Source organism: Lonchura striata, chromosome 16, assembly GCF_046129695.1.
Source record: "Lonchura striata isolate bLonStr1 chromosome 16, bLonStr1.mat, whole genome shotgun sequence".
In the NCBI taxonomy this organism is placed as follows: domain Eukaryota; kingdom Metazoa; phylum Chordata; class Aves; order Passeriformes; family Estrildidae; genus Lonchura; species Lonchura striata.
This window is the reverse complement of record NC_134618.1, coordinates 13,575,044-13,597,639: the sequence shown is the minus strand read 5'-3', so window position 1 is coordinate 13,597,639 and position 22,596 is coordinate 13,575,044.

Genomic DNA, 22,596 nt, shown 5'->3' with positions numbered 1-22,596 from the left:
GCCCTCTCCTCCCTTTCCCTTGATAGCCGCGATGGGGACGCTCTGGTCCCATGTAGCCCCCAGCGCGCTCGGAGCATCCTTCCTGCTCTGTCGGCAGCAGCGAGTGCGTTCCGCGTCCCGGGCTGCCCAAAGCCCTGCACCGAGATGTTCTCACAGCCCTGTCCAAGAGGTTTCCAGAAAGCTGACCAGCCTGACCAAACTCCAGGCATTGTCCCATCGGTCTCCTGTGAGCATAATTGAAAACAAACACACCAACCCCCCGCAAAAACCACAGCGCTCCTCTCACTTCCACCAAACTTCATTCTGGTGGGTAAGCCAGAATGGGAGCCAGGAGCATCTGTTCCCATTCCTTCTTCAGGGAGACCTGGAGAGGCTCCCAGACTTGACCAACCTCATCCTGGACACAGCACTGTGCTTTGGAGCTGATGGACAGCCCAGAAGTGCTGGGATATCTGAAAATAAATGTTGCATAGGTACCAAGCAGCCTCCTCCCCTCTACCCCAGTGATCACTAATCATGTTAATGATCACTTTTTAAATGAGACACCATTTTTTCAGGCAGACAGTGGGAGATGTGGTGCCTGAAGGAGAAAACTGAGTTGAAATCTGGTCTTGGATGTGCCACCAACTTGATATTTTCCTGGCGCCGAATCCTGGAGCCTCTTTCCCCCCTTACCCTCTGTCTCTGCAAGCAGTGAGCTCTTGGGGTTTTCTTTCTTTCCCAGGGAGTGTACTGCTACAGGGAGGCGGATTTGGGTTTGGGCCTGGGCTGCTATGTAATGCCATAATCAGGGGCTGCTGCATTTTTGGGCAGGGAGCTTGTCCAACTTGCATTTTTCCTGCTGTCACGTGTTCCATTCATCTCTGGCACTGGATAAACAATACCATAATACCAGGCAGGATGAAGCAGGGAAACTGCTTCCTCAGGCAAGCCCCAGCATTTGCCTCTTCTTGATTTTAGGTCATGCATTCTCTTGGTCAGCACTTGAACCATGATCCCAGCCTAGAAAAACTCGGGAAGACTTTAGGGCTTCATTTTTCAGAGCATTGGCCATGTCTGGAGACAGACTTGGGTTGACAAAGAAGCCTCCCATAATAAGAGAAAAAAAAAAAAAGGCAGTTAGACCGTACAAACACAGGAACCGAATCCCACACTCCCCACTTCCCGCTATTGCTGCCCAGCCTTCCAATCTCAATTTGCTTCTTTTTTTTGGGCGCCCTTTGTCTCCGACCCGATGGCACAGCAACCGCGGCTCGAGAGGCAGCTGAAAAGCCCGAGCAGCAAAACCCTGAATGAAGAAAGAGCCCCTTTCTCCAGGAGCCAAAAGGGGAGGAAAGGCACTTTTCCCCTGACCAGCTGCTCTGCCACTCCCGCAGCCCCGGCGCTGGCTGGGGACACGTGCTGTGGCCAGATGTTGGGGTCCCAGCGGGGCAAGTGACAATGCGGGCTCTGTGTGCGCCGGCCCCCGGAGATGCAGGGGCTTGAGGAGCCGCTGTGCTGCCACCGCTGCCGGCACAAGCGCTGTCCCAGCCCTCCGGCACTGCCTTACCCCACCCCGGCTCTGCCATTCGGGAAATTGTTCTTCCAGCAGCACTGTCCTGCCACAAGAAGGTTCCTCCGGGATTGTCCAGCCGCTGGCCGCATCCCCTCTCCAGGTGCCTCGCCTCCTGGCCCGACCCTCCCCTGCCACTTGGATGCCAACAGTGAGGCTCTGTCTCCCCCGGGAGCAGCCACCCTGCACACCCCACAGTGGGCACAGGATGGTACCTGAGGGGCGGGGAGAAGGAGGTGGGCATGGGGAGGATGGGGATGGGAATGTTTGGGGTGTGGTTCACTGGTATTCAGACAATTCTTTGTGTACAAAATGTTTAAGCCCAACAGGGGTGACTCCAGGACCAGATAAATTCGGGTGGCTCATAAATACAAGGGGCAGGGGAGATGGGTTCTGTGACAGCTGCTCTGCAGAAGGGATGCTAAGGCTGGGCCAGGAGGGACATCTCATTCTTTCTCCCAGAAAGGATCCCATTTGGGACACAGTCCATAACTCCCCACTGAGATGTGAGGCGAGGCTCGCTGTGGCTGCAGGGTGCTGGTGTGCTCCCCACGCTGCCTGACCACGCAGGGATGGTTCCGAGATAGAACATTCAGCTCAAATCCCCCAAATCCCAAGGATATGATCACTCCCACTTCAGATTAATTTCACTGAAACTCCAGACTAGTTTTCCACTGCAGACAGCTGGTTTCAGCCCCACACCAAACCCAGGGCTGGGGCTGCACGTGGGGCATCTCCCTTTCAACCACACCACGGTATTAGGTCTGTTTAAATTGGTTTAAACTCTCCGCATCGCCCCTGCTCGCAGCCTGACCCCGGCACTCAATAGGTGGTCCCTAAGAGGCTCCCAGGTTCTCAGGGCTGCTAAAAATGGTTAATAAATCCCCAGTAATAAAGTGTTCAGGTCATCCGAGAGAAATGCCGCGCTCGAGCTGCAAAGCTGCATTGTCTGCCCGGAGCGATTTACGCGCTCTGTCGGCCAGGGGTTAAAAGCTCCGTCAGGCGCCGACTTCGCCGCTGTCGAATTGTGGGGTATTGATCGGGGTTCGGCCCCGACGTGCGGCCGGGCGGCCGCTGCTCCCACTGTGCAGCTCAGGTTTGGCAAGGAGATGTCGGAGGAGGGCGGCCCAGGAGCTGGATCTTGCCCGTGCTGAGCCTCTCACCCCCCGTTTTTTTCTTTCTGGGATTTTCTGAGCGCACAAAAGAGACTTTGCATCAATTACTGGTAGGAAAACGGCAGCGCCCCGCGGCAGAGCTCTGCGCTCCCGTTCCGGGTTTGGTTAACTTCCCATTGTCTGATAGGCTCCGCTATTCAGGGCCAAGGCGAGGGCTCAGTTTTTTCATCTATCGCGGCTTTTTTAAACACCTTCGAAACAAAAAACCTTCCTGCTCTTGTAGCAGAAGGTCTGGGAGTGTCTTTGAGGTGGCTGCAGAGTGAAGCCCATCAGCATCTCCCTACCCAGCACGCAAATTTCTTGCAATGAGTGCCTATGATGCATCTCCTGATGCTGAACCATCCTCATGCCAATCAACCCCAGATGTGCTCCAGCGGTGGCACCGCCAGGTCCTGCTGCAAGCCCCCTCCACCCTCCCTGGTTTCAGACCCTACATCGCTTTTCCCCTCCACCTCTGGGGACTGCTGGTCCCCTCGGCGGGGCGGGAGGACACGATTCCATCCCTACGGGGCACTGTGAGATCCCACGGGGCCGGGGGCTATACAAATGCAAAGCGTCATTATTTTCCCGGGGCTGAAGCAGAGGCCTGAGAAAGGTTGAGTGAGAGAGGCAGCGAGCAGGGAACAGCGGGGGATTTAGCTCCTGAAAAGGAGCCAGGGAGAAAAGCGGGCGAGCAGTTTCATTGTGCGCTGGGCAGAGGGGGTCACGAGCAAGTTAAACTGGTTAATGTATTGGAGCAGCTTCCTCCGAGCTGCTGGGAGCAAGCAAAGCCCTCAACAAAAGGCCGAGGGAGCATTCTTGTGGGGAAAGTGGGCTCTCTTTAAAAGGATTTGATTTCTTTTCTGTCAGTTGAATGGAATTTGGTGGTGACTCCTCCAGGTCTAAGAATCTAAGGCTTTGGCGGTGGTGGTAGAGTGAAGGGACAGTCCCTGTCTCCCCCCTTTGCATTTTTCTCCATCTCCAGGCCCGCTGCCTCCAGCTTACAGCTCCTGGTGTTGCGGGGGGAGAGGAGCTGGGGGAACACAAGCGGCCCCATAGATGCTCTGATCCTGAAAGAAAGCGAGGGGCACGGGGCCGTCCCTGCCCAGCCTGGTTTCTCATGCTCCCTATTCAGCCCAGGAGAGGGGAGGTAGGTGTGGGGAGAGGGGAGGCTGGTGGAGCATCCACTGCTGATTTAGTGCCTCTCTCAGTGCTTCACGGCCGGGGTTGATCTCAGAGGAGTTTTGGCAGTGTAAGGTGTGCAAGGGGAGCTTTCCACTCCTTCCTTTGGGGAATGGAATTTTGATATTAAAACCATGTAATGAAGGTAAAAACATGAGGGAAAGGGGATTTGAACTATCAAAATCAGCTGGATGTAACCCCTCTTTCTCACAGCCTGTGCATCTCTCTCCTCCCAACAGCAACTCCTGGGGCAGCTGAGGATTATCTTCACAGTCCTGGCTTTGTCACCCCAGAATGCCTGGGCTGGTGGGCAGGAGCACTTCCTCTTGATGGGTACAGCTGCTGGGGCATGGGGGGGTCACACTGCTGCCAGCCAGGGGTGCTGGGCTTGATGCAGCAATCTCTGGCTGCAGGTGCCTCATTTGGTGCTGACCCCAAGAACAAACCAGGGAGATTTAGAGCTGCCCTGGGTTGGAGATTTGCTGTTGCACACTTCCTAGAGTAACTGGCAGCATGAATTTGAGGTGGAAAAAGATAATAACTAAATAAGCAGTGGCTGTGACTTGTAGCCCTGCACTGCATGAGATTATCATAGAGCCAGAGCTTTCAGCAGGGCTCAGGTAGCTGGACAGACAGACAGCAGCTTTCCACTGACTGAGCTCAGCTCGCTGTGCCTCGGTTTCCCAAGAGGTGACATTGGCAAAGACACCATGGTTCCTGTTCCCTGGCTGGTGCCTGTTTGGGAGATTCCCTTGTGGGCTGTGCAGGGAGCCTGCACGTTGGTCTGTACGTGTCCATCTGTACAGGCAGAGCAGGAGCACAACAGGCTGAGATCACAGTCTGCTGTAGATGATGGCCAGCCTGTCCCAAGCTCCTTCCAGAGGTGTGGTCAGCAGAGCCTGCAGCTCCTGGCCTTTAATGTTTGGCCTCTAATGCTTTCTGGCCCCAGATTTTCTCATGTTCCTGTTGCAAGCTTGTCTCTCTCCGCTTTGCCTTTCTGAAAAGGAGCCAGAAGCTGATGTCAGGGGAAGTGTTTGATGATTACCCCAAGGAGGAGGCAGGAATCAAATCTCATACTGGGCTGGACTGGATGGACAAAGGCTCAGTGAACCCCATGTCCAGCCTTCAGCAACAGAACTGTCATATATAGTTTGTTTGGGGTTTTTTTTTCTATATGTATAAGGAACAGCAACCAAAGGCAGGCTGTTCCCAGTGCCCATCCCAGCCAAATCCTGCACTGTGCTCCCCTCCAGACCAGCACCTGCCTTAATAACTCCTTCAATCTCATGGTTTTGCTCATGTCTGATGCAGTGGCTGGTCCCATTCTGTGATGGGACACTGGCCACTATTTCCTGGCCACAGCTGCCTACAGCTCCAGGTCTTTCAAACCTCCTGGGGAGAAGCAGCCAGGCAAAAGGATCAGGGATGCATTTTAACTCCCTGCTCAGACCTGAGCGTCTCAGGACCTGCAGCTGGCCCTGGAGCAGTGGTAGATCTCCCATAGCCTCCTGTGCACACCCCCTGCACCCAACTCAGATCAGGTATATGTGTCACTCTTGCCTTGAAATGCTCCTGCAAAGGCTTCTTCAAAATGTTGGTTGTTCACAGGGACTTTGGCTTCTCTCTGGGCCCCCACAGCTTCTTGGCTTCTTCTTTGCCCTTGGGGTGTCCCAATTTAGTTGCTGAGGGGTTTTTCAAAGGTAGATGAGTGAGTCAATATTCACCCACCACTTCCTCCAGCTTGCCTTGGTGTTTCCAAAAGCCCACTCCTTCCAATTTCCCCACTCCACCCCTGGGAAATTTGTTTGCTCCCTTCCCATTGCCGCTGCAAAAGGGATTAAAACCAACAGTTCATTTTTCATGTGATGCAAGTTTAAATAGGAATCTCACTGCTCTGGCTTCGCCTGGTTTCCGGGAGCCAAAGCTGAGAGGGGATGGTATTAGCGCTGTGCAAGGCAGGGAGGAGGAGGAGGAGGGAGGTGGGAGCTGAAAGGGGGAGAGGAGGGGGGACGTGCGGGGGTGAAGATGGGATTAAAACATCCCATTAGAATTTCTGTTTTTGGAAAGCTCACAAAAATGTTGACATGTAGCATGACTAACATAGTGCAAATGTCAGCCCGGCTCTGCGAACGGGGGCCCTCGCTCCCCTCCCAACACGCTGGCCCCCTTTTAAGGCAAAAATATACAATGAGCCGCACAATGGCCGAATTCCAGAGAGCCGCGCTAATTGTCCCTCGCTCACGTAGGGCTAATTGCTTTGCTGAAACCATTCGTGCCTGGCCTGGATCCCACGTGTTTTTACCATTTAATTAGGACAGAAAAGCTGGGGCCAGGAAATAGGGTGAGATAAAGACTGGCAGAGATGGAGGATAGGTCGGGTGCCCTAACCTGGAGACGAGACACGCTGTGTGTGCTTGGAGAGTGGGTAGGGAGCAGTCCCTGCTCCACACCAGCTTCCAGTGGGATTAGAGCTGAGCAGACACTGGGGATGGAAATGGGAGACTGTGACAGCTCTTGAGGCTGGTGAGGCCAGCTGTGAGACAGAGAAATGCTGCCAGCCACAAACGTTTGCAAGAAGCACCTTCATCCAGCTGCTCAGGACTGCTCCGAGGCTCTGGCACACAGCACAATGTGCAGCTCTTCACCTGGGGCTATGATTAGAAACTCTGTCCATTTGCAGACCACGTGCAAAGCATGAGCAGGACTCGAAGAGGGAAACAATAGATGGCCAGGAAATGCCTTTTGATGGCTGCTTATTGTCTTCCACCTTCTGGGGAACTGGAAGTTTAACTATAGTTTTCCTCTTTCAGGTATTCCTGTAAAGCCTCGTCCTCCTCCGAGGATGCTCCTGGACGACAGCATCGCCTGGCGCTGGGCTCTATTGTGCTCGGGAATTGTGCTCAGGAATGTGCATGTGTTTTTCCCCTTGAATAGCTCCTGTGAGACTGCAGCGACCCAGAAACACTGCAGGGCTCCAGCACCTCCCCTCTGGGATGAAGGGTTTGCTTCGGGGTGTCACTGTCTCCCCAAGGCACAGCACAGCAGCTCTGCTGCTGCTCAGCCCAGCACGGTGCTGCAGCTCATGGCAGTCCCCCTGCTGTAAACAGAGGTGGGTGCACAGGGCTCAGTATTAACATTCCCATCCCAACAACTTACAGAGCTCTGCTTGCTCTACAGCATCTTCTGGGGAGCCTTCATTCAGGCCATGAGGTTTTCTAGGCAGGGAAAGCCATTTAATAAATATGATCTGATTCTGAAGTACAGCAACTTCTAGGCTGGACCTTGATGGAGCTGCTCTGTAACTTCTGGAGGTGTCTCATCTTCCTGTGAGTGCAAACATCTGGGGGTTCCTCCACTGCCCATCTGCACATCTTCCTCTGGTGACAGCAACCAGCAAGAAGCCACCAGCCTCCCTTGCTCCCCAGCCTGTACCACCCTTCATCCCCTACAGGAGCTCTTGGGGTCACTGCAATGCAATTTGCACTTGGCAAGTTTAATTGCTCTGTGGCCTCCGTCACGGAACAGCTCTTGGCCTTATAAGCAGTATTATGAGCAGTACCCTGGTGGGTCTGGGCACTCAGAACAATCATTTCAGATCAGTGTTAAAAGATTGTCACAGAGTTCAAAGCACAAATCTCAAAGTGTACCTGGCTCCAGCCTCCACTGGCTGCAGGGCAGCCCCAGGAGCTCTGCTGCTGCTGGGCTGTCACTCCCATGTGGGCAGAGGAGCTGAGATATCTGTGGCTGGAATAATTTTCTCCCGGTTGCCCCAGAGGTGAGGGATGTGCTTGGACTCTGCCTCCCTCCCAACCCAAGGCTCTCGTCTTTCAGGTCTCTTGAGAATAGGAATAATTTTTGCCCAGCTGCAGATGAAGGAGGAATTAGTCACACAGAGCTCAGCCATGAGGATATAAGGTAACCACTGAAAACAGAAAACAAAAACTTCAAAAATTCTCCAGAAAAAATTGTAATTCTCTGTATAAAAAGGGTGATCTTCTCTTTGTGTTTCCATGAAAGCCTGAAGAGCACACCCATACCCTGAGGACAAGGATGTTAACAAACAATGGAATTTACAGCAGCAATTTACTCAGGAGAAAAGCTACAGGTGAAAAGGACTGATACTCCAACAAGAGAGTGGGAATTCTTCATAGATGTAAATGCAATACTTGTAAGTCAATATTTGCTCTTGCAATACTGGCACATGCAGCAATGGTTTTCCAACATGAATAGGTTTCAGCCCAGCTGCTCCAGGATCAGGCGTTTCAGAAGTACTCAGATTCAGTTCTTAAACTTCATTAAAAATGTGGTTTTTAAAAGCCTTTGGGGAGCTTAGAGTCTTTTATGACAAGTCCTTCTAGCCATTGAAATCCACCAGTACCGTGGGGTGGCCTCATAGTAGCTAATGAAGAACAGATGATCCCTTTGGGAAGAGAATATTTAAAACCCTAAAACATAGAGAAGACAGAACAAATGCATGTGGCAGCAAGAGAATTGGGAACATTTCTCCTCAGATCAGCCAGTGACAGAGAAATCTCCAGATGATAATTCAACCTGGGACTAGCCCCCACCCCACGCACGTTTCCAGCTCCATCCAGGTGCTGGAATATCACACTGAGATACCCAGTGCTGGTCACTTCTTGAAGTTTTTTGAGCAGTTCCCTGGAAGTTACTGTCACATGTGTATGAGCAGGGGGCCTGGGGAGCCCAGGTGACATTGGGACATGCTGGCCAGTACAAGTCAGTGTCCCTGCCCCAGTCCCTTGTGCCTGTCCCACACTCAGAGCCCAGTGAGGAGGTCCCTGACCAAGGGAGCTGGAAAGATGCTCACAGCACCCAAAGAGGCCAAGAGCCTTTCTTCAGAGCTGGTTTTACTTATATAAAGAAGGATAAGGAGTCATAATATGGGAAATTAATTTTCCTATCTGGAAGAGAAGATAATAACCAATTTTAGCTCTGCAGTCAGTGCTCTGGGAGCAGCTGTCTCAGTTTGTGAGATACAGCTTGTGCCACTTGCTGCCCTGCTGTAACAAGATGAGCCAAGTAGCAAGCAAGAGATCTGTAGGCTGGGAAACCAAGATGTGGAGGAGAACTGAGCAGTATTTCTTCATACCACTGGGAAAAAGCTTAGGTCAGTGATCATCATCAAAATCTGGGAGCAAATAACAAGGAAACTCCTTATTCCTGTTCCCCATGGCTCATAAAGTTTTACATCAGGAAGGGTGGAGGCAATGCATTTTGTACTCTTGGAAGGAACTACACGTCCTCGACAGACTGACTGCTCCTCTTGTTGTTGCAGAACTGCTGCTGTCCTTTGTCCCAAAGGGTCCCCTTCATGCCCCATTCCCTGACCTTGAAGGACCAGTCGAAGGAGGTGGTCAAGGGGGTTTCTTTTGGGTTTATTTCAAGTGTTGCCCAATTAGCCCACTAAATGCAATATCCATCTAGGAATAGCATCCTAGGTGTGGGTTGCCCACTCAGGTGGACAAAGGACATAATTAAACCCTTATCCTGTTTTTCACACTCAGAATGACATGGCTTTTATTCTGGAATGAGCTGGCTGTTGGCTGCTCCTCTGGAACGGGGTGCAGGGAGCGTGCCAAGCCCACGGAGGGGACACAGCCACCTGCCCCATAGGAAATGGGCCGGCAGCCAGGCGAGGTTCGTGCACACCACAGGACAGGCACCCAGCAGCAGCAGCGTCCTCCACTGCTGACCTGGGCTGGAGTCAAGCTGGCAGCTGAGAGGGAAGAGGAAACCATATTCTATCGTTATCTCTCACCTTGCTTCCCTTTCGTAACAACCCCATCCCTTTGCAAAACAGAAAAACACACCAGAGCTCTACAGGGGCTCCTGGAGGCCGAGCTCTGAGCCAGGGCTGCCCTCGGTGAGGGCTGTGCACAGACAAGCTGGCATTTCCCCAAACTGGGTCAAATGCAAAAGAGAAGGGCTCAGGGAACAGCAAGACTTTGTTTCCAGCTCGATCCCAGCCTCTGCAGGGTGGGATGATGCTGCAGAGAGGCTTTTCTCCAGGAGGCAGGACCATGCTCCTGCTGGTGCTCTGTCCCCAGCCTTGAGACCCCGCAGTGCCACCTCACTGCTTTTAGCAGGAGAATGTGTCAATGCTCAGGGATATGAATCAGAAATGTGTGGGCAAAGAAAGCTGAGCTCCTAAGATTGTTGTCAGCATCCTCTCCCTTGCACTGTGTGACCATCTCTTCTCAGTTTAAGCTCGTGATCTCCCAATCCCTGGTCTGACACAGTGCCTGTCTGTCAGCTCTGCCCACCCTGATCCCTTCATGTGGCTCCTATACCGGCTCTCGGGAGTGACAGAGGCCATCTCTCTGTTTTTCACATGAGCTGGTTTCACATTTGTTTTTCTTTCAAACATGAGGCTTTGCAAATATTAAATTATAATCCAGGAAGAGTTTGCTTTGTGAGGGAAGAGTGTGGGATCACGGAGGGGAGAGGGGTCATTGAGGGAGTGTAGGAAGGTGGGGGTGGCAAAGCAACTTTCATTTCCCCTCTGTGTCCCATTGGGATGGAAGTCTTTACTTCTCTGCAAACAATAGTGGCCAGTATGGGACAAGTTAGAGACTTTGGGAGACTCTAGTCTCCCCCAAGACAGGAATTTCTGCTTGCAGCAGCAATTTCATGCATTGCCTATGGAGAGGGGAGAAGAAAAGCCCTTGGCAGGTGGTAAAACCTGGACAAGATGTCTGGGACCATGAAGAAATGAGTAGAAAGGAGAGAAGAAATCATCCCTCCTAGTACTGAGTTGTTGTTTTGCACTTAAAAAAGGCAAACAAATCCAGTTTGTGCTATAGGTAAACAGAGGAACTGGGCAGGCAGGACAGGAAAGCAGAGCCTCGTCAGAGTCCTGCACCACGCAGGGAGATAAACAAGGATCCTAGAAACGTGAAGAGAGGCTTGAGGTGATTGCTCAACACGTGAGGAAATATGGAGGAAAAGCCAGCTATCAGGGAGAGGAAGCTGGAAAAGGGCAGGCTGATAGGAGCCATGAGGTCAGCTCAGTAAAAAAGAGTGTGGGAAGTCCACAGAGCACACATGCCCCTGCTGCTCCTCCTGCCTTAGATGCGCAGGTGGCAGGGATTACTTGCCTGATATTGGGTTAAAATTGCTCAGTGGTGGTGAGCTCAATCCATCAAAGGCTCCTTAGCTACAAATCCACCTCACAGCACCCTCAGCTGAGCTTTATTTCCAAGGGACCCCTTCCTCATTGACGCTGCTCCATTGGCAGAGCCGAGCCACCCGAGCTGATCCTGTCACCCAAAAACCACCAGGAAGGAGCGGCTGCATCCACTCAGCCTGGCCATTTTTCTTGAATGAGCACAAAGCTGGCCCTGTCTGGCTGTCAGAGCGAGCGTGAGACACGCAGGCTGCCCTGGCAGGCGGGTTGGGTCTCCAGGCTGAGCGCGGGGTGAGCTCATCCCGTCCGGAGCGCGAGGCACAGCGCTGGGAGCGCTGCCAGCTGACCCCCAGCCCTGTGAGCACTGGCAGCACGGTCTGTTTGGGTTCCTCACATGCCAGGGGTCTCGGGGCTTGTTTTGAGTTCAGCTCAGCTCGGCGGTTTTGACGGGTTCTGCTCTGGTCACAAGCACTTGGGTGTTCACAACAGTCCTGCTCTAAGACAAACAGCATCCATAAATCTCTGGTTGAAGCCAAGAAAATCCTGACTTGCATTACTCTGTGCTGTCCCTTCAGCCCTTTGAACGCCCAGTGCCTTTGCATGGAAGCCTTAATCGAAGTCCTATCCAAAGGAGCAGAATAAATCTTGTAATCTTGTGAGGTAAGGTCACACTTGCTGTGTGGCCATCTGGCAATAGATGGGGCTGCCCCTTGGGTCGTCTTCTCCTTGCAGGAAGTCTTCCATCAACTCTTGCCAAGCGTGAACCCCTGTGTCCCCCCAGAATGTGGTTTCAGCAGTTGTCCCTGCTGTGGCTTGTTCAGTGGGTCACTGCTCAAACCAGAGGACTTCTCATTGTGATCCCTCCTACCCAATCCATGCTGGATTGTTCCCAGCCTTGCTCCCAGGACCTCACAAGGGATCTCCCATTAGGACCCTACACACTACTGAGTCACTTCTCCAATTTCATTGAAATATGTCTGGTTTTTTCAGTTACCTACAGAATAAAGGATCTTGGAGCATTACAGATTTGGACAGATTTGTTTCTCTGGCTCATCTGTCTCTGTTCCTGCTGCTTTGCCTCCTCCCATGTTCCCAGTGATTTGTTAAAAGTTTGCACCAAAGCCTGATAAAAACTGCCTCTAACATCAATGAGTTTGGGTCAGAGCTTGAATTCCTAGAAAAACACCTTTTCCTGCCCCATTTCCCTGGCTGGACCTGCTGCTGGGGTCAGTGTCCCTTGGCTGCTGGGGTCAAGGACAGCCATGCTGACATAAACAGGCTTTTTTAGCTGATTTTCTCTTCCAGCCTCAGGCAGGGAAGAGAATGGGGCTGGTCTGTGGCTGCTCAAAGAGGACACACAGTGAATAGTGACTGCATCCATGACAGTGGGGTTTTTTTGCCTTTTCAGCCAGGCTTTGATAAAGCCTGGCTCCTGCCTGTGCTGTCCGAGCTCCAGGGACCATGGGAATGCTGGGATGACCATCTCCCCATCTGGGACAGGACACAGGACAGCCAGTGACCAGTCTGCTGGCCCAGCAGCACACTCAGCTGGACACACATCCCCTCCAAGGGACAAAGGGACTCGCTGAGAGAGGAAGAATCCATGTGTGGCCTACAGGAAAGAGGAGGCTGAAGAGGACTTGACTTCAGCAGCAGCAGGAAGGGAAGATAAGGATGGAAAATCAGATTGTTTCCAGCTCATGTCTGGGCAGTCCTTGGGGAAGAGGCTGTGAGATCCATGTGCAGAGTCTGGAAGCTGGGCAGACTTGGGAGATCCTGAGGGAGACCCTAGGAAGGTGGTGTCTCTTGCCATGGTGGCAGCAGCATGAGGAGGGTCTGAGTGTGGCAGAGTGAAGCCAACCCCACTGTCACTCACTGTTCTCCAATCTTTGCTGGATCTCATAGTGGCTGCCCTTCTCTGAGCCCAGGAAGGATCACACGGGAGTATCCAAGCACCTCATTCCATGTGGAGTGCTGTGCAGGGTAGCTGGAGGGACAGGCATGGATGGATCTATGTTTTCCCTTCTCCTCAGCTCCTCTCTGCTCATGAGGCCACCAGCAAGGAGCCACTGGCAGAAGCATCTGCTCATCCTCCCTGAGAACAGGGACCCCTTTCTGCCTGTCACCCTATAGCCATGACCCAGTTTCACCGAGGCACTTCTCAACCCCTGGCTTTTTCCTTTTTGTCTCTGCTCTCACCATTCCCCTCCCTCCCCTTCACTGCTGGCATCTGATATTTACTTTCAGACCGGGAGGGACAGAGGAGGCTTTTCCTTGCATTGCCCCCACATTGTTCCCCGCTGGTATTTGGGAACAAGTGTGACATTCAGGGGAGCCAGAGCGGACAAAGCCTGCCTGCAGGTAATCATACCTCAGGCGGGCATATCGGGTATCCCTGGACACAGGGCATCCAGGAGCTTTTGACTGCATCTTTTTAGGAAGAGCTTTCTCAGCCCCGGTATCTCTCAGATTAGGTTTTGTCCCCAGAGGAGCCTGTTGTGCCTCCATTGTGGCGCGGCTGTGGGAACCCGCGGCACCGGAGGGGGACAATGCCCCGTGGGCTCCCGACCTGCCCCGTGGGCGGCTCCTCCCGTGCTCCAGAGGGACTCTGATCTCTAATGAGCAGGCTGAGCCGACAGCTGCTGCCCGGAGCTGCCTCCTCTGTGCTCACATGTCCACAAAAGAGCAGGGATGGATGCATGGATCACAGAATCACAGGAGCACAGAGTCACAGAATCACAGAATAATGAGGTTGGAAGCGACCTCTAAGATCATCAAGTCCAACCTATACCCTAACACCACAACTAGACTATAGCACCAAGTGCCACGTCCAGTCTTTTTTTAAACATATCTAGAGATGGTGATTCCACCACCTCCCTAGGAAGACAATTCCAGTACTTTATTATTCTTTCAGTGAAAATATTTTTCCTAATATCCAACCTAAACCTTCCCTGACGTAGCTTGAGACTGTGTCCTCTTGTTCTGCCAGTTGCTGCCCGGTGGAAGAGACTGACCCCCACCTGTCTGCAACCTCCCTTCAGGAGCTCTAGAGAGCAATAAGGTCACCTCTGAGCCTCCTCTTCTCCAGGCTAAACAACCCCAACTCCCTCAAACGTTTCTCGTAGGGCTTGTGTTCACCAGCCTTGTTGCCTCCTCTGGACATGCTCAAGCATCTCAATGTCCTTCCCAAACTGAGGGGCCCAGAACTGGACACCGCACTCAAGGTGTGGTCTCACCAGTGCCGAGTACAGGGGAAGAATGACCTCCCTACTCCTGCTGGTCACACAATTCCTAATGCAGGCCAGGATTCCATTGGCCTTCTTGGCCACTGAGGCACATTGCTGGCTTGTATCCAACCGGCTGTCGACCAGCACCCCCAGATCCCTTTCTGTCTGAAGCCCTGTGCCCTTGGCAAGCATCCCTGAGCCCATGGAGAGGGACACACACACATGCACAGGGCAGGTGCACCAGGTACAAAGCTGGCTTGGTGCCTTGGATGTGCAAGGAGGAGGCAACACAAAGATGAGAACACTTGCTCTGTGCTGGAGGAGTAGCAGCAACCTCAAAAACTCAGTGACGTGGGAAAATGTAGAGGAAAACCCAGGATTGTCTCCATTCCCTCCCATGGGCCCTTTGGCATAGCCAGGAAGAACTGGTCCTGGGTACAAAGCACCTACAGCCCCCAAAAAGTGGGAGATGTTTACCAATCTCTGGCTCTCTTCTGCACTTAGGGACTTTCAGGGAAGCTAAATGTTTCCTAGAGACACAGGAAGGAATATTGTCCTCAGCCCCTGCTGCAGCACAAGGTCTTACTGCTGGGTGTCCCATCTGAGAATATCCAGCCCTATCCAGCACAGACAGAGCCTGGCTGCTGTATGACCCTGCCTGTCCTGGGATGGGACATCTAAAGCTCTGACAACCCCAAGGAGAGTGCAGTGTCTTTTCCCCTCAAAGAAATCAGCACTCGCCCCTCCCTGACCCCATTAAAACGCCTGATTTAGCACAGATACTGAGTGCATTTAGCCCGTGCAGAGCCACTTCTGGCTCCTCATGCTGAGGAGCTGCATAACACCAGTGAAGCCTCACTGATATAAACCAGTCCCTGACTGATCCCTTATCTCCAGCCTTCTCGTGCTGACTGATGGGTTCCTCCCTCTTTCTCAGCCGAGCCGCTGCTCTGCATTCACACAGACTTTTCAACACTTTTAAAATCCTGGCCCAATAAAACATTAAAGCACTTGGACATGAATTTGACTGTTTACTTGCTTAAACCTAAACATGGGACGTAGTTGGGTCAAGACCTTTCTCTTCCTGCCCAATGCCTGCTCCTGCAGTGTCCTGGCTGCTCTCCTCTGCATTGTCTGTGGTTTCTCTGCGTTTCGGTGCGATGCCACGGAGAATTCGCAGTTTCCCATTTGTGACACACTGGTTTTGCCTAAGGTGACAAATGATCTTCTCCCACGGTGATAAACCAATTTACTTATCCCAAACTGCATCTGCTGGTTCATCTTGGTCTGCCCACAGAGCAGAGGCTTTCGGTTCTGCTCAGCATCTGGGCCACAGCTGTTTGCCATCGACTTTCCCATTCCCTTTCGCATTCGGCCACTTGCTTCCTATTGCACTTCAGCTCGTTGTGTTTCCTTTTATCATTCTCTGTTCCTAAACCAAGCTGGCTCTGCCTACCTCTTCTGGGAAGAGCAATCCACTGCCAGGCCATGAGGCAGCCTCTGCAGCTCCACGTGGTTGAGCACGTTGGGTTGGGTGGGAAGTCATGAGCATCGCTGACCTGTTGCCATGTCCCTGGATGGGGAGGGACACTCTTAGATGAGTAGAAATGCCCATGAAGCAGCTGGGGAGGTGGCACTGAGCCTGGGGCAGGGCTGGCTGGTGTCCCCAGCGCCGTGTGGGGACAGCTGCCCACAGCTGCTGAGGCTGTGCCGCGTGCAGGAGCGTGCAGCCCGTCGGACACGGCCCCAGCAGAGGTGTCTGGGAGCAGCTCCAGGCTCATGCAAGTCGGGCTGGCTGCCCAGCATCCTCCATGTGAGGAAAAGATGCCTTAGCAGGGATACAAACACACCATGGGCAGGTCCTTGGATCAAGAGACTTCCCTCCAGCACATCTGGAAAATTACTCCCATCCTTTAGTAAACAGGCTTCCAGAGGAAGGTCTGTGCTAGTGTTGTCCTCCCTTTGGGACATAATGGAGCCAAGGTAGGAAAACCCAGCAGGATGGGAGGATATAAACTCCCCTGGAATAACTTACAGCTGTCCTGGAAGCTCAGAGACCCAGAGGGCTGAGGAGAGTGTGGGCAAAGTCACAGATTTAATAAATTCTGTTTATTCTTGGCAAAGGGCCAGTGGAAGATCCAGTTTCCACAGGGATGATGGAGGTTCATCTGGTGTCCCTATTGAGTTCAGCTTTTCTTCCGCCTCCATACACCCAGGGGAGCAGCAGCACAGGTGGGTCTCTGGGCCAGGCTCAGGAGAAAGCCTGGAGGAGCCAGAGCAGCTGACATTCCTCCTCCTCCTCCTCCTCCTCCTCCTCCTCCTCCTCCTCCTCCTCCTCCTCCTCCTCCTGAACAGAGGAGGTCCCAGAAACCCCCAGTGATGGGGTACCTTTAAAAACCATTGCATAACATCCAGCATCACTGACAATGGGTTATGCTCTTCAGAGGCTGGTGAGAAGACAAAAGAAACAGTGCCACAATATGAAGTCATCTCAGGATGGGGAAGGACCCAAGAGAAGGATTGCAGGTCCTCAGACCTGGAACAGAAATTTGGAAGGGGCTGTCTCAGAAATCCTAATCCAGCACAAAGAGAAGTGATGAGAAAGTGCTGTAGCCCTTGGACAGCAAAAGGGAAGGAGGGGTTGCTTAAATATCTGGTAACAATAATCATGTCACAGCTGTGAGGACATGGCCCAGAAATGTTTTGTTAGAGGTTGTAAGCCCCGATAATCAGGAATGGATAATCAGGAAGCTCAACTCTCTTTTTAGAGGGGGATAAGCAAGGAGGTTGTTCTCCAGTGTAGATAGATGTGGAGGCCTGAGTTCCCTCCAGACACCACAGAGAGATGTCACACATGAAAGGAAGCAAACCAAGCATGATTCACATTTGGTACATAGAATATAATGCTGAGGTCCTGCTCCACAACCTTGCTTCAGCCTTGTCCAGCAGCCCCTCCTGTGTACTGGAGGGAGAAACCTCCTGTGTACTGGAGGGAGATTCCTCTTTGGAAACCAGGAACCTGCTAGGTTCAGTTCTGATTACATCCTTAAACTACCATGCCATAAATCTTCCCTGCAGCATCCTTGGCAAGGTGCCCTCCACCAAACACCTTGCTCATTCAGTCAGACAATGAATGCAGCAGTTGGTTTGGGGGGTCTAACTCTGCTGTGGGCAGGGCATCCCCAGACTAGTGCCTTGGGGCATGCTCAAGCTTTGGGAAGCCAGCATCATGGCCCTGAGGGGTGACAGAAGATGTGACTTTTCTCCCCAAGGCCTCTCCCAGCAGGAGCTGCCAGCCTTTCCCAGCTGAGCCCCCTCGGGCAGCGTGACAAGGCAGACAGAGCCTGGCATGTGGCTTTGGCCATGCCAAACCTGCTTCCAGCAGGGCACCATGCCCAGGCAGGCTGACCAAAGCCAGGCTCTCCTCCCCACACTGATGGCCATGCCCTCAACAGAGTGAGAGCCAGGAGGTCTCAGGGCCACTCTGGACAGAAGTGAGCTGGAGCTGGGCACAGCTAAAGATGGGGGCTCTCTGTTAAAGGCTCAGCACTGAGCTCTGGAGGCTTTTTGTATTAGAAAAAAAAAAAAAAAAAAACAACTACAAGAGCCTGCTCAGACTGGGAGTTTCAGAACTCTCCCAGGCACCTTTTTCCTGCATCTCTCCCTCCCCGCACCCCATCCCGCTCAGCTCAGCCTCATCTCCTGCGAAATGTCCAAGTGACAAAAGGCTCTTTGGGGCTCGGCGTCAGCCAGCGCCCACCGCCCGCCTGCCTGGCCGCATGGGTGGAGGACAGGACCATCTGCTCCAGGGCAAATGAACCCCAGGGCCAGATGCTCTGCTTTGCTAAGGGGCTGTATAAGCCTTGGACCCGGTTCATGGGAACCGCTTCCCTCTCCCCCGCCTCCTCCTCCCGCACTCATTAACCTCTTTACTACCACTGATGTCTTTATGGTGACATCTGAGGGAGGAGCAGGAGGTGGGTGAGAAGGCACGGGGATGAAGGAGCAGGACGCTGTGGAGGTGTCCTGGGAGCTTGCCTGACACGCTGGTGTGAAGTTTGCCGTCCTTCCTCCCCGCTTTGGGAAGCGGGGCAGGGAGAGCCGCTCCCGGCGGGGGTCCGCAGGCAGCACGGGAGCGGTGCGGAGGCGCCGCGGGGGCGGCAGGAGGAGGTGGCAGGATTGGCACTCGCTTTGGAAGTGGCCCCGCGGGGGTTTGCTCTCCGCTGCAGCCGATTCCCACGAGCCAGCCCAGCCCCATCCCCCAAAGCCTGTCGCGAGGTTTCCATCAACCATCCCGATACCACCCTAATGGTTCCCGTACCTGGGGCATCAATCGAGGCAGCCCGTGTTTGCTCCAGGTGCTTTGGCTCCGGTGGAGGGGACAGGAGGGACCGTGGCTGCCCACAGGTCTCTGAAGCTGTTGCAGCCACTGCTGGGAGGGGGACACACGGAGCCCTGGGTGCCTGGCCCAAGCCTGGCTCTGCCCTCCTGGTCACAGCCAAAGCCCTGCCTGAGCAGTGTTGCTCTCAGTTCCATACACACGACATACATTTTCCCCAAAGAGAGTGGTTTTAGGGGAGGGAGAGAGCCAGAAGTCCTGCCTGGTAGTCCCTGCTGTGCTGCTTCTTCATGGGAAGAAACCACATAACCTCTGTATTGCCCATATTGCCTCCAGTAACAGACAGGAGACATCCGTCCCACTCGGCAGGGTGTTCCCAGGCAGGAGCCCGGTTTTGGGCAGAGCTGGGAAGATCAGGACCGTGAGGATATATCACCTGCATGCTCCATTAGCAGGTGAACAACTGCTGCTCCAGGCTGGATCCAGCTATCCTGCCTGGAGAAGGAGGGTTCCAAGATGTTAACAGGCACAGGGTGATGCCACTTCCACTGAGGTGAGGTATCTCCCTCTCCCCTCCCTCCCCCACATGTTTCCTGCTGCTCTAAATTAATTTCCAGCCACCCAGGCCACCAAGGGTTAACACTGCTGCACTCCGGTGGGCTGCCTGGGGTGAGGGGGGGGAAATTTGTGCCATGAGTTGGGGAAATCACAGGTGGGATGCGCACTTGCAAGGCACAGTGGCCTGCTGGAAAAGACCTTGGCTATTGAACCCTGAAAAATCTCCTCTTTTCTAGGAGAGCCTTCCTCGCCCTGGTTCCCACAGGGCTCCTCAGCACCTCCGGGAAGGTCACACGCCGCTGCCGTATCTCGCCTGGCGCGGTGGGAATCCGATTAACAACCGGCCCCCGGCGCTGGGATTGGGCCAGGATGGGCGAGAGAAGGGCCCCGCGCCCAGGGAAGAGCTTTCCCACACTCCCTCCGAGGAAATCGTCCATATCTAAATGTGTCCTGATAGCTGCGCTAATCTAGGGCTGAATGTGCAGCTCGGGGTGGGCTCACCGGCAGCATTAGCGCAGCACATGGCCCGTATTCAGCTCACACAAAGGGCCCAATTCTCCCTCGTCCGCTTGGGCTTGGCATGCTCCAGTGGAAAAGCGGAGCCGGGGCTGCGGGAAGGTGGGAGACCGTTGGGATGGAGCAGCTGGCTCCCCTCGGGGACGCCAGGGGACTTCTGACCCCGCGCAGAATTTGCTCTTCTCCCCATGTGTTTCCTCAGCAGGCAGAGAGGATGAGCGATGCTGCGCTCACAGCCCTGAGATTTTGGCGTAGAACAGGAGAAGCTGGGTTATTTTAAGCAGCAGAGGGGTATTTTGGGGTGGCTGCGTGGCAAACTCCATCCCTGTCTGGTAGGGGTTTCTCTGCTTGTTGTCTGTGCCAAAAAAGCACCAAGTGGAAAAAAGTCGGCAAGATATCAAAACAAGTTGTTTCAGCCCAACCTGAAACATCCCTCCAACCAAATCCACAATGTTTCCTTCCCTTTGCACCTTTTTAACCTTTCTTCTCCTTTTGGCTTGCAGCACTGTACAAATAGGAAAACCTGTTTTGAAATAAAGAAGATTAAAAAAGGCACACTTTGTTCTGATAAAAAAAAAAAGTTGAAACAAGATGTTTCGACATCTTCCGAATGATCTCTCTCCCTTGTTTTGGCTGAAGCCCTGCATTTGCATTTGTCCTGGATTTGCACATTGTTGGTTCCCCACAAAAGGGCACATTTTTTAGTGAACTCAGTCCTGTTCACCAGAGGCAGCTCAGCTCTTGAGCCAAGCTTCTGTAAGCAGAAATTTTCAAAACTGTGTAATTGGTTGGTCTGGGTAAAGGTGAAGATCCTCTTCCCCAAAGTGCCTTAAAATATGCCTTTTCACCCCACAGAGTTCCCCTTTTCTGTTCTCCTTTTTCCTTCACTGCCTCTACTGCCTCTTCTTTTTCCTCCATACTTAGTCCAACCTCTCACCTAAACCTCTTGTTTCCGCAAGCTCCCTTTTTTTTCCTTTATTTATTTTTTTTTTTTTTTTTTTGGTAATTTAATGAATAAATTCTGCTGCCAGGCTTGGATGCAAATTCTTGGAGCCTCAGATAGTCCAGAAAACCAAAAACCTCATCACTAAGATGAGTCATTTACCCTGGGGGATCTTCTTGGCCACTGGATACTCTCCCGCTCTAGATATGGGAAAAATTTCCCCCTGGGGAAAGAGGCGCCCCAGCCCTGCCCCTATTCCCGAGCCCTGGGGGTACCTCGGGGCCAGGAGGGAAGGAGAACTCTGAGATGCAGAGCTGTGAGCAGCCCTTGCCTAACCAGCCTTCAGCTCACATTAGCAGCTGTCCCCACCCTTGCTTGGAGCCCTGTTGTGTAGCTACCATCACTTCCCCACCCCACCAGTGTGACAAATTTCCTCCTCCTTGCCAGGGACCGGCTTGTTGGCATGGGGCTTGTGGGTGCTGGTGGGGGAGAAAGCCCCCATGCTGGAAGGTGGGAAAGCAGCAGCCTTCCTTATTTCCACAGGGAAGGACAGGGAGCAAGGGGAGGTAGCCCCTCCATACCTGGCAGATCCTTCACAGCCCTCTTTCTGGGCCCTGTCGAAATCTGCCTGTTTGAACTTGTCTGTATGTCTCACTGGGGAGATGGACTGGAAAACACAAGGCGGATCCAAGCAGCTTTCTCCATGGGGAAAACTTCCAGCACATAATAGTCTGGGGCTTGTTTGATGCCTGGTGTAAGATGCAGCTGAATAAAACCACGTAGAAGAAACTTGAATAGCAAAGGGCATCTTGAGAAACAAGCAGCCTTTTCTTCCCTCTCCTGCTGCAGAAGCTGCCCCGGAGCTGCTGTGTGTGCAGGGAGAGGGGCTGGTTCCCATTTAATCTCAGGATGAAGGCTGCCACTATAAATAAAAGCAAATATATAATTCCTCCTATTGCTGCCCGGTTGCTGTGGAGACCGCAGTTTAATTAACCACAATGCTGGTGCCCTGCATGCCACAAAGCTGCCCGGGAAAATATTACCAATGTCTCTACCCATGTCAGTCCCACGTTTTACTCACTTCCAGAACTTGCCAAAAGTGCCTGATGGGCACGTGGTACAACTTGGCAGCAGCATCCAAGCTATGTCCGTGCTTCCTACAAGATGGACTGGGAAGGCGGCAGCTACCAAAACTGGATTCCTTGTGATGATGTGCAGGCTGGATGGAAAAACCCATACACACAGGGAATTTCCAGAGAAGAAAGGGGAGAGATCAATACTATTTAGTCTTCCCAGGCGTTTACTTGGAAAACCCATGGAGATCCCAGCCACTTCTGTTTTGTGGATTGTGGCTTGACAGGAGGCACTGGAGTGGGCGCAGGAGGCAGCTGCACGTCTCGCCCGTGTGAGGTTAAATCCCTAGACAGCCTCCAGCTGAGCCCCCAAGAAACCTCTGCAGGGAGCTGGGCTTGGAAGAGGTTTTACCTTCCTACTGTAGACTTGCTGGAGTATTTCCATCCCACTCAATCCCAGCTTGAGGGCTAAAGCTGCTACTCCCCGCAGTCCATCCCCACCAGGGAGCACGGGGGGTGAAAGCTGCCTGTACAGAGGGAGGTTTGCAGACCCCTTGCTGCATCCTGGTCTTCTCCAGCTCCTCATCTCCAGGGCATCAGCAGCTCCAGGAGCTGCACAGGCCCTGGGGAAGAGACCTGCGTCAGGGAGCTGGCGCAGGCACAGGAAATCCAGCTGTCAAGAAGACTCCAGCGTGCTTGCCCATCCCTGCCCCCCGGCTCCTTTTTCTGGTGCGCGTTTGCGTTCCAGACGGCGCTGATGCTGCCGGCCAGCCCTTACCTGCCAGCAGCTGTCAGCCAGCGCAGCCAGGAGCGGCCCCAGGGCACGAACCGCCCGCCACGGGGCCCCACCTACACCCATCCACCTCCGTGATGCAACTTGTGGTGCGCAGCTGCTCCTCTCGCTG